We start from the raw sequence: 9174 nt of genomic DNA, 5'->3' as shown, positions 1-9174 counted from the left end.
ATAAGTATTTGAGCACATAAACAGACCTAACTAAGGAAACGAGGAAAATATAAAGGAACCATGTGGGGCAGAGGCTAGAAGAAGCTCTACTGAGGTATAGTGTGGTATGGGTGCTATGAAGTGGGGTGAAGGGAATGACAGTAGTCATGAACTGTAGCTGGGGTAGGGGTACAAGACTGATAAAGAGGGAGATGGAAAATGGAAGCATAAATGATATTAAAGATGCTTGAAAACCTAGAGAAACATTACATGCTTTCCTGTGCTTAATTTTATATTTGTGTGTGTGCGTAGTTTAAAATAATTAAATCGCATCCTGTGATGATATAACATCCAAGAGCCATATACACTGTAGATTTATGTTAAGTTGATACATGAGTGGACAGGTAAGGTAAAGGTAGGAAAATGGAAGAAGAGAAAGGGGGGAGGAAGCAAGGTGGAGCTGGAGAAAGCAGACATAGATCCAGGTGAATTTAATCAGTGATAGGTAGACATGAATGTTTTAAGGGTTTCTGTAGGTCATGTAGGTCATTTTATCTCATACAGAAGGGCAGTTTGTGCCTTTGTCCATTGGATGTAATCTTATTGTAGAAAGGGTTTGTGGGTTGAGAATTTAATATATAAACCTCTATGAAAAGCTATCAGGCCTTACAGTAATGTTTCTGTTGGGCTGTAGAGGAAAGAAAACGCTGGGGCAATAGTATCTACCCAAGACAGAAACTGCAGGGCAGGCAGTGTGGGTAGCTCATGGACCCAGTGACAGAGTCCATGGGAATGGCTCCAAACTACAGCGGCAATCACGGAGTGAAACCTCAGTAGCTGATAAAGATAAAGATAAGCAATCCTTTTTAATATTTATTGCAAAATTAGAGTACCTACTAAAGCCCAAAGATCTGGCATGGGAAGCCTAAAAGTGTCCCCAGACCTTATTGACTATTGCCATGTCCTTTGTTGCTTCCTGGACCTTGACAGCAAGACCTTGTTGCTGAAGACAACACCCAATTCAAACACAGGACTTAAAGGAATTCTGCTGGAACTGACCAGGAAGCCTGCTCCCTGAGCCCTAGCTCTCATAATATCAAAATGTGTCGTGGAAGAGAGCAAGAGAGAAAAGCAATCCATAGGCTTACCGACCAACCTGGTCAGGGAGCAGTGAAAGAACATACTGCTGGTTAACCCGCGGTAACCAACAGCCACTTAATTGGTCTTAAGTTCTGCTGCGTATGAGGGAGTACTTGCCTGAGCTATAAAACTGGCCAAGAGTCCATAGCAAGAAAAGCCATCGACTATGGAAAAGAATCCAGTACTGACATTTTTCTCCATCAATACAATTTTACGTATGGATTTAAGTGAAACCACAGTCGAGGGAGAGCCTGACTCACAGAGTGTTGTGGAGAGATCTCTCTGAGTCTTACGGCTGGTCTCGCATATAGCCATGGGGGACTCTGGTTAACTTACAGACAACGTTCACACCTTAAAATATTCAGAAAGCATTCCCCAGTAGAATTCGGATGGTTGTTCATGACAATGCTGATGGTAGCTTTTGCTGTTAGATGGGGAAGAAAAGTGGCATTTCTCAGTCAGTTCTGCTCTTGCTCCTCAATGAAGTCTCCACCCGTGCGTTGGCATCCACGGATACTCCTTAGGGCTCGATTTTTAAGAAGTGAACTTTTAGTACCTTTAAAGATGTATGTCGTATAGGATGTCCACGCTTTTAGATTTCTAGCAGTTCCCACTGGCCACAGTCCTGTGCTGTCACAGCACTTTTAGTCCCCTGATGGAACTCGACCTTATTTTAAATATGGGACATGGTTATCTGTTCCTGCGGAAATTATAAAAGAGCATTTTTATGTGGAGCATGTAAATCAGCTGCAGAGCCCTTCACTCCCGTGGGACAATGGGATGGGAGAGAAATCGTCCCCTCCTTTTGAAACTGCATGAGTAATTTTAACAATCTAGCTGTCTACCATGCTTTAATTGTTAGAGGCTGATGACAGAGGAAAGCTAACACAAGGGACGATCTGGGTTCCAGGCTTTATACAATGAAAACAAACACATTGACTCCGTTCACAAAAAGATTTTTTCCTCCATAGTTTTCCTCCTTTCTGCATATAGCCTGTAATGGTTTGGTCTGTGATTTCCATTTCTGTATCTGTCTATGAGCCTTTACCACTGGTCTGTGATTTCTATTTATTTATTTATTTATTTTTGGCATTTGGTCCATGTCTGTGTGTATCTGTTCTACAATCCTATGTCTGGTTCATTGTTCTCTGTGTCTGTTTGACTCTCCGAGTCAGCCCATGACTCTCACAATTGGTCAATGATTATCTGTGGTCTACAATTCTCTATATCTGGCCCAGGACTCTCTGCATCTGATACTCGACTCTCTGCCTCTTTTCTGAGACTCTCTGCATCCAGTTTGTGAGTATCATTGTCTTTCAGCCTACTCTGCCATTTGAAGGAGCTTGCTGGGCTTGGATGTGTACCAGCTCTAGACTCTTTGTCTGTGGGAATTGGTTTGAGAGTGGCTGGCCCAAGTACTCTGGCATTTGGGGAAAATGATCTTTCCCTTTCAGAACACTCAAGTGTGCCTGCTTTTGCAGGAGGACACAAAAGGCAGACAAGAAAAGAGACACCAAAATGCATTTGTTATAAGGTTTCTTCTGAGCCACTTTGCTCCACTCGGCTCTCTGAAAGAGTGGCTTCATGATCATTGAGTCAAAGCAGTCAGCATAGATTTAAAAAGTGAATAATGTCAACACAATTATTTTATGTATATTTTAAAATAAGTACTGCGGATGTTGTGTTTAGTATAATAAAAAAAATTACTCAACGAATATTTACCCAGTCCAGGGCCCTTAGAGGATGAACTATGAAGTTTGTATAAAATTTAAAAGCATTATTTTAAAAGAAGATATCTGTCATTAAAATATTATTCATTACTCATGCTCTTCCAGAAGGTCCTAATATAGCAAATAGTTCTTATTAGGATTTATCACTTGTTGTTGGAAAACTAATTAGTATGTTCTTACCTGGGAAAGACTATTTCTTCCACTCTCAGACTTCCTTAGTTGTTTTATAACTGTTAGTGAGGGATGAGGCCTCCTGGGTTTTCCACCATCCATTTTGGTATATCTATTTCTGTAACATTTTTTAGTGGTCATGTCAGTAAAACTTGACATGTGTAGCTTCTAGGCCTTAAATCTGAGAGAACAATGAGGAGTTTTTGGGAGAGTTAAAAAAAACAGAGGAAAGAGAAGGGAGAAATACTGTAATTATATTATAATTTAAAAAGAATTTTTAGAACTATCATTATTATCTCTCAATCTCTAACAATGAAAACTTTAAAGGGCCAGATGAATTATCTCCTCACCTATGACATAGGCTATTTCAGCTATGAGCTCCTCTTTAGTAAAATATGTATATATAAATTAAACATGTAGAAGGGGACTGTAAGCTCAAAGAGTCTAAGAAGATCCCTTGATACTCACCTTTGGGATTAAATGCAGGCAGAGAACACAAAATCATTTAGAAGGTTTTAGTCACTAATAAAGAAAAAAGTTTCCACAGTCTTTAGCAAATTATGAAAGATGTACAATTCCTAGTATATCCTATGGCATGAGGTATATTTTTAGTTTGTATAGGCTGAGGCTTTCCTGTATTCTTCTCAACATTTGGAAATATCCCAAAGAGTTCAGGTTTTGAATAGGTTGAGTGACTAACTGATCAGGGCACATATGATTGACTGGGGTTTACACCATTCTTTTCTAATAAAAACCACTTTCACATTCAAAAACTCCTAGGGAGTGTTAAAGCTCATTGGCAAGCAAGTATTCCTTATTCAAACCCTAACGGTCTAGCTTGTTCTTATTGATACATATGTAGTCACAATATATCACAGTATACTGTGATGGTAAAAGTTCAAGAGGGCCCCTATAGATGTGTATAACCCATGTTCCATGGGACACATCCAACATAAAATTATAGGGTCACTTAAAATATCATGATATTTTGGTGATGAGTTTCGAGACACTGAAGCTACTGACTGGGAACTTTGTCCATAACATTATATAACCTGAATTTCAAAGTCAGACCTGCTGAAGTACCTCCACATATCATGGAGGAGGACCCACAACTTTCTCATGATACAACACAAGGAACTGCCATATCAACCATACAACGTTCTAGATTATGTTGCAGTATAGAATAAGGTTTACCAATGGTTCAGGGGAGTCCTCTGGTTGCTCTAATATAACCATCAAGAGGGGGAATCAGTGGCTGAAGAACAGGGTATATAGCTTCCTGCTCCCCAGAGTAGCTTCTAGCTGAGCTATTAAAAGTCAAGCCAGGGTTTTCAGCCGTAGAGTTATACTTCAGTTGTTCCCACCAAGCAACTCGAATGAGCTTGCACATAGACCGTTCCCTAGTCAAATCGACAGGGAAGCTCACTTGCTCCTACCACATGAACTCACCCCCACACGATGAGAAATTGTGTGTGCCTTGCCAATACATTTTTATTTTATTTTGTAGCAACAATGAATTACTACATCTAACATGTAAGACCTGGAATTTTAGTGATCCAATTAGTCACCTAATTACCACATTGAAATTAAGCTATTTTCTTAAGTCTGTTTTTTTTTTCTTTGTTGTGATTATGTGCAGTAACCATAAGCCAGGTATGAAATGTCTTAACAGTAGACACAGCATACAAAAATATTTTACGGTTATTATCTGCCTTTATGCCTCTTGAGATGAAATCTCCACATAAATGGATGGATCTAGAAAACTTCATTCTGAGTAAGGAAACCAGACCCAAATGTTGATACCTCCAGTAATTCATTGATTATTCAGGACTGTTTTAGCTACCCAAAGATTTTTATGTTTCCATGTGAAACAGAAAATTGTCCTTTCAAGATCTGTGAAGAAATGAGTTAGAATTTTGATGGTCATTGTATTAAGTCTATATATTGCTTTGAGTTGGATGATCATTTTTGCACTATGAAACATAATGATGCGTAAGCATGCGAGATCTTCCTGTCTTCTGATATCTTTTTTCATTTCTTTCTCCAGTGTCTTAAAAGTTTTATCATGCCTGTAAATACTTGCTTGATTAGAGTTACCTCAAGGCATTTTATATATTTTGAGCCTGATATTAAGAGTGATATTTTTTATCAGTCCATTTGTTACAGGTATACAGGAAGGCTACGGATTTTTGTGAGTTAATGGTGTATCCTGCTACCTGGCTGAAATGTTGATCAGATATAGGAGTTTTCTACTAGAATTTTTAGGGTCATTTATGTGTACCATTATTTCATCACAAATAGATACTTTGAGTTCTTCTCTTCCAATGTGTATTTCCTTCAGTTGCTAAGACTTCAAATATATATTGCCTAGGTATGGAGAGAGTAGACAACCTTGTCTTATTCCTGATTTCAATGGAAACACTTTCAGTTTCTTTATATTTATGTTGATGCTGGTTATAAGCCTGCTATAAACTGACCTTATTATGCTGAGGAATGTTGCTTCTATCCCTAATTTCTCTAGAACTTATCATGAAAGGCTGATGGGTTTTGTCAATAGCTTTTTCTTCCAGTTAATGAATGATCACATGGTTTATTTCTTTAAGTTTGCTAATATGGTGGATTACGTTTACTGATTTCAGTATATTGAACCATCCCTGCATCTCTAAGATGAACCCTACTTGATCATGGTGGATGATCTTTTAATTTTTGTTGACAAGTATTTTATTGAGTAGTTTTACATGTATATTCATGAACAAAATTGGCCTGTAATTGTCTTTCTTTGTTAGGTACTTATGTAGTTTGATATCAGGATACCTGTGGGCTCAGGGAACAAATTGGGCAATATTCCATCTGATATAATTTTGTGAAATAATTTGAAGAGTATTGGCATCAGGCTGAACACAGGGACCTCAATGAAGGTGCTAAAGAAAAGACTGAAGGAGCTGAAAGGGGTTGTAAATTCATGGGAAGAACAACATTATCAACCAACCCTCCACAACTCCTATGGACTAAAATACCAACCATTGAACACACACATTGAGAGACCCATGGCTTCAGTTGCATATGTAGCAGAGGATAGCAGTGTCTGGCATCAATGTGAGAAGAGGGCTTTGGTTCAGTGGGGGCACATTTTCCCAATGAAGAGAAATGCCAAGGCACTGAGGTACAGAGGGTGATTAGGAGAGGGTGCACCTTTATGGGGACAAGTGGAGAGGGTATGGATGACCTGTCTATTGGAAAGAGTGCAGTTCTGAAGTCAGCCACGATCTATGTGTGATTTAAGCTTCAGTGTTTTTTTTTTTTTTTTTTTTTTTTTTTTTTTATGCACTTGGATGACCTTGTGTTTAGTGCATAGAACTTACAAATTGCAGTATCTTCTTTGTGGGCTTTTCCCTTTTTCAGATCTTAGAATGACTTTTCTAGCTTGCATCTTAGATTTATTTACTTGGAATATCTTTTTCTATCTTTTACCTTGAGGCACTGTCTGTGCTTTATGTTAAGGTATATTTTTTGTATGCAGCAGAAAGATAGATTCCAGTTTTATAACCACTATGTTAGTCTTTTTGTTTTGTTTTGTTTTGTTTTTAATTGGGTAATTGAGATCATTGATATTGAGAGACATCAATGACCAGTGTTTGTTTATTCCTGTTATTTTATTGTTGCTGGTGGCAGTGTGTGTGCTTTCTCCTATTGATTTGCTGGCCTTTGATTATTGATTTTTTTGTGTTTTCTTGGTTATCTTTAACCTCTTGAAAATGAAAGTTTTTTTTTTTTTTTTTTTTTTTTTTTGTTTTTTGTTTTAACTAGAACCTTCTGTAGGTCTGGGTTTATAGAAAGATACTGCTTGAAATTGTCCCCCCCCCCCCCCGCCTGTCTTTGTTTCTCCATCTATTGTAATTGAAATTTGTGCTTGGTATAGTTGTCATGGCTTACATTTGTGGTCCCTTAGAGTCTATTGAATGTCTGTCAAGGCTTTTTGGCTTTTAGAGTCTCCATTGACAAGTCAGGAATTATTCTAATATGTCTGCCTTTATATGTTACTTGATCTTCTTTTCTTTGCAGTTTTTAATGTTTTTATCATTCTGTATGTTTTGTATTTCAAATATTATGCGCCAAGGTGATTTTTTTCTGCTCCAGTGTTATTTGGTGTTCTACATGCTTCTTGTACAATGATAGGCACCTTCTCCAGGTTGGGGGAAATTTTCTCCTACAATTTAGACCAGAGTTACCTTTCCTTTTACCTATTAGTATTAGATTTGGTATTTTCATAATGACCCAGATCTTCTGGATGTCCTGTGCCAGGATTTATTTGTATTTAACATTTCCTTTTGCTGAAGTGGCATTACTTCTGTTTTGTCTTCAAAGTTTCTCCCATCTCTTGTATTCTGTTGGTGAGGCTTGCTTCTGGGGTTCTTGTTCAAGATATTAAAATCTCCACTTCCACATGTCCCTCAGAGTTTTCTTTTCCACTTTCAGGTCCTGAACTGTTTTATTCATGTCCCTTTGCAATTTGTGTTTTCATAGATTATTTTAAATGGCTTTATTAATTTCCTCTTTAAGGACCTCTATCGTATCCATAAAAACTATGTTGAGGCTCTTCTCTTGTGCTTCAGTATTGTAGCATCCCCAGGGACTTCTGGAATACGGTGCCTGGCTCACGGGAGACAGGGCTGCACATATTGTCCTGACAGTTATTGATTTGTGTTTGTACCTAGGCGTAAGCATCTGGGTTTGGGAAGATTGTAATTCTGGGTGCTGATACCTGGTGTTAGTCTTTGTTGAGCGGGTGTTTTGTTTCCTCGGTTTCCATTGCTCTTTCTGGTTCTCAGGAGAGTGCAGGCGACTGTGTGTTCCCTGGTAGGGAATGCCATTGGGATTCTGCTAGGTGTGGCCACAATGGGTTCCGGCAAAGGTGTGTTTCTAAGTACTCGGAGCTGATGTTTAAGAATAGGCTAGAAGGCAGTGCTGACAGGGTCCTCAGGAGGGATGAAAGTAGGTGTTTCACTGGCATCTCCCAGTTCCTGGTAACTGGGGCACTGCGTGAGGAGGGGCCACAGCCAGTCGTGTGCAGCAGAGTTGGAGATGACCCTGGATGACTAACTGCAGGAGAGAGAGCCTGAACATCGGAGGCTTTGCCTGCTGTTTTGGTGGTCTACTTGGTTCTCTGGCCGTTCTGTCATTTGGGTTACCAGAAAGTTGCTGCTGGATCTGGGGGCTAGGATGAAGGAATGGGTGTATAGGAGAGGCAGGGGGAAGGGGAGGCAGAAGCTGGGTCTCTACTACAGAGCTGGGTTGCTGGATTTGGAGGAGGCTGGTGAAGATCTGGAGTTAGTCAACCTGGTTTCCTGTTTTGTGTGGCCACCAGGTTCACAAGCTATTCCTGTACGCTGGCTGCTTTTTGTAACCCATGTGATCTGAGTATTCGAAGATCTGTACATTCTCGTCCCCTTGAGCTGTCCCTTAAGCAAATGATTACCTAGTGAAATGAATTAAATACTTCTGGCAAGGCCGACTTAAATTTATATTACCAAACCTTGACAGTAAACACTAGTACATTTTTTTAAGTGAAATGATGTTTAAAAAAGCATTTTGAAGCCAGATAGGAAAGCTTCATTAAACCTATGTATGTGAATGTAAACACCGATTTATATGAATTGTGTGTAATCCTACAAAAATGGAGAATAACATGATGCTTAATGACTTTTCTGGGCATCCTGACTGATCCTTTACCTTCTTTCTTCTGTATTTGAGCTAGTGCAAGGGTAAATGGATGGGAAGGTTTGCTGGGAGAAAATGGAAGATAGGAAATAACATAAATATATTATAGTTTAAAAAATTATATATATATAGTATACATACATATATACATATATATGTATAGATATAAATATGGAATCACCAGGCAAGAACATAGATGATTCCCCGGGGGGCTCTTGTTCCTAGGTCTCACTGTGTGGTTTACTAGCAGCTCTGGATTTCAACTGTCAATAACTGTGAATAGTAACACGCCTGCAACAGCTTGATTCCAGCCAACTAAAGGAGAGACTGCCTAGAGTAAGCAGGCTATTTTAGTCACACTGCAGAGGCTTCTGTGCAGTGAAGCTTTAATCTGGGTCGAGGAGAGAGTGCAGTCTATCCTCTTTACTTTTCAGTA

This window comes from Micromys minutus, assembly GCF_963924665.1.
Source record: "Micromys minutus genome assembly, chromosome: 25".
NCBI lineage: Eukaryota > Metazoa > Chordata > Mammalia > Rodentia > Muridae > Micromys > Micromys minutus.
This window is presented reverse-complemented; position numbering follows the sequence as displayed.